This window comes from Triticum aestivum, unplaced genomic scaffold (genome assembly GCF_018294505.1).
Source record: "Triticum aestivum cultivar Chinese Spring unplaced genomic scaffold, IWGSC CS RefSeq v2.1 scaffold9317, whole genome shotgun sequence".
In the NCBI taxonomy this organism is placed as follows: Eukaryota; Viridiplantae; Streptophyta; class Magnoliopsida; order Poales; family Poaceae; genus Triticum; species Triticum aestivum.
The window spans coordinates 1-2,355 of NW_025248069.1; the positions used below are offsets into that span (position 1 = coordinate 1).

General features: G+C 50.4%; 6 non-coding genes across 6 annotated transcripts; all 6 read right to left on the reverse strand.

The window, feature by feature from the left end:
* Window positions 1-138: 138 nt before the first annotated feature.
* LOC123177228 (5S ribosomal RNA) lies at window positions 139-257 on the reverse strand. The gene has a single exon (XR_006488837.1). It is a non-coding gene; the product is annotated as a 5S ribosomal RNA (ribosomal RNA).
* Window positions 258-558: 301 nt separating this feature from the next.
* On the reverse strand, window positions 559-676 carry LOC123177227 (5S ribosomal RNA). The gene has a single exon (XR_006488836.1). It is a non-coding gene; the product is annotated as a 5S ribosomal RNA (ribosomal RNA).
* Window positions 677-977: 301 nt separating this feature from the next.
* LOC123177230 (5S ribosomal RNA) lies at window positions 978-1,096 on the reverse strand. The gene has a single exon (XR_006488839.1). It is a non-coding gene; the product is annotated as a 5S ribosomal RNA (ribosomal RNA).
* Window positions 1,097-1,397: 301 nt separating this feature from the next.
* Window positions 1,398-1,516, reverse strand: LOC123177225 (5S ribosomal RNA). Its single transcript, XR_006488835.1, has one exon. It is a non-coding gene; the product is annotated as a 5S ribosomal RNA (ribosomal RNA).
* A 301-nt stretch (window positions 1,517-1,817) lies between these two features.
* On the reverse strand, window positions 1,818-1,936 carry LOC123177229 (5S ribosomal RNA). The gene has a single exon (XR_006488838.1). It is a non-coding gene; the product is annotated as a 5S ribosomal RNA (ribosomal RNA).
* A 301-nt stretch (window positions 1,937-2,237) lies between these two features.
* Window positions 2,238-2,355, reverse strand: LOC123177231 (5S ribosomal RNA). The gene has a single exon (XR_006488840.1). It is a non-coding gene; the product is annotated as a 5S ribosomal RNA (ribosomal RNA).

A 2,355-nucleotide genomic window follows, 5' to 3' on the forward strand; every position in this document is an offset into this window, starting at 1 on the left:
CACGCTTGCCGCCGCTAGACGCGTGAATAATGAGCAGCGAGCTAAAACTTACCGTAAACGTGCAAAATAATAAAACGTGCTAAACATACGTCGCGCTCGTGCGTTTTGTTTTGCACGCGGTGCAAAAAAATTAAAAAGGGAATGCAACACGAGGACTTCCCAGGAGGTCACCCATCCTAGTACTACTCTCGCCCAAGCACGCTTAACTTCGGAGTTCTGATGGGATCTGGTGCTTTAGTGCTGGTATGATCGCATCCGACATGTTACCCCCGTCTTCGTCCCTTATGCTTGCCCCTCCCAGCTCCACTACACACACGATTGCACATTCCTTTGGCCGCTCCCGCTCAACTACGGAGACGAGTTTTACCACGGTTCAACTGCACCAGTGCTTATTTGCCATTGTTTCGACCCCTTTCAGAACACGCTTGCCGCCGCTAGACGCGTGAATAATGAGCAGCGAGCTAAAACTTACCGTAAACGTGCAAAATAATAAAACGTGCTAAACATACGTCGCGCTCGTGCGTTTTGTTTTGCACGCGTCGCAAAAAAATTAAAAAGGGAATGCAACACGAGGACTTCCCAGGAGGTCACCCATCCTAGTACTACTCTCGCCAAGCACGCTTAACTTCGGAGTTCTGATGGGATCCGGTGCTTTAGTGCTGGTATGATCGCATCCGACATGTTACCCCCGTCTTCGTCCCTTATGCTTGCCCCTCCCAGCTCCACTACACACACGATTGCACATTCCTTTGGCCGCTCCCGCTCAACTACGGAGACGAGTTTTACCACGGTTCAACTGCACCAGTGCCTATTTGCCATGGTTTCGACCCCTTTCAGAACACGCTTGCCGCCGCTAGACGCGTGAATAATGAGCAGCGAGCTAAAACTTACCGTAAACGTGCAAAATAATAAAACGTGCTAAACATACGTCGCGCTCGTGCGTTTTGTTTTGCACGCGGTGCAAAAAAATTAAAAAAGGAATGCAACAAGAGGACTTCCCAGGAGGTCACCCATCCTAGTACTACTCTCGCCCAAGCACGCTTAACTTCGGAGTTCTGATGGGATCCGGTGCTTTAGTGCTGGTATGATCACATCCGACATGTTACCCCCGTCTTCGTCCCTTATGCTTACCCCTCCCAGCTCCACTACACACACGATTGCACATTCCTTTGGCCGCTCCCGCTCAACTACGGAGACGAGTTTTACCACGGTTCAACTGCACCAGTGCCTATTTGCCATGGTTTCGACCCCTTTCAGAACACGCTTGCCGCCGCTAGACGCGTGAATAATGAGCAGCGAGCTAAAACTTACCGTAAACGTGCAAAATAATAAAACGTGCTAAACATACGTCGCGCTCGTGCGTTTTGTTTTGCACGCGGTGCAAAAAAATTAAAAAGGGAATGCAACACGAGGACTTCCCAGGAGGTCACCCATCCTAGTACTACTCTCGCCCAAGCACGCTTAACTTCGGAGCTCTGATGGGATCCGGTGCTTTAGTGCTGGTATGATCGCATCCGACATGTTACCCCCGTCTTCGTCCCTTATGCTTTCCCCTCCCAGCTCCACTACACACACGATTGCACATTCCTTTGGCCGCTCCCGCTCAACTACGGAGACGAGTTTTACCACGGTTCAACTGCACCAGTGCCTATTTGCCATGGTTTCGACCCCTTTCAAAACACGCTTGCCGCCGCTAGACGCGTGAATAATGAGCTGCGAGCTAAAACTTACCGTAAACGTGCAAAATAATAAAACGTGCTAAACATACGTCGCGCTCGTGCGTTTTGTTTTGCACGCGGTGCAAAAAAATTAAAAAGGGAATGCAACACGAGGACTTCCCAGGAGGTCACCCATCCTAGTACTACTCTCGCCCAAGCACGCTTAACTTCGGAGTTCTGATGGGATCCGGTGCTTTAGTGCTGGTATGATCGCATCGGACATGTTACCCCCGTCTTCGTCCCTTATGCTTGCCCCTCCCAGCTCCACTACACACACGATTGCACATTCCTTTGGCCGCTCCCGCTCAACTACGGAGACGAGTTTTACCACGGTTCAACTGCACCAGTGCCTATTTGCCATGGTTTCGACCCCTTTCAGAACACGCTTGCCGCCGCTAGACGCGTGAATAATGAGCAGCGAGCTAAAACTTACCGTAAACGTGCAAAATAATAAAACGTGCTAAACATACGTCGCGCTCGTGCGTTTTGTTTTGCACGCGGTGCAAAAAAGTTAAAAAGGGAATGCAACACGAGGACTTCCCAGGAGGTCACCCATCCTAGTACTACTCTCGCCCAAGCACGCTTAACTTCGGAGTTCTGATGGGATCCGGTGCTTTAGTGCTGGTATGATCGCATC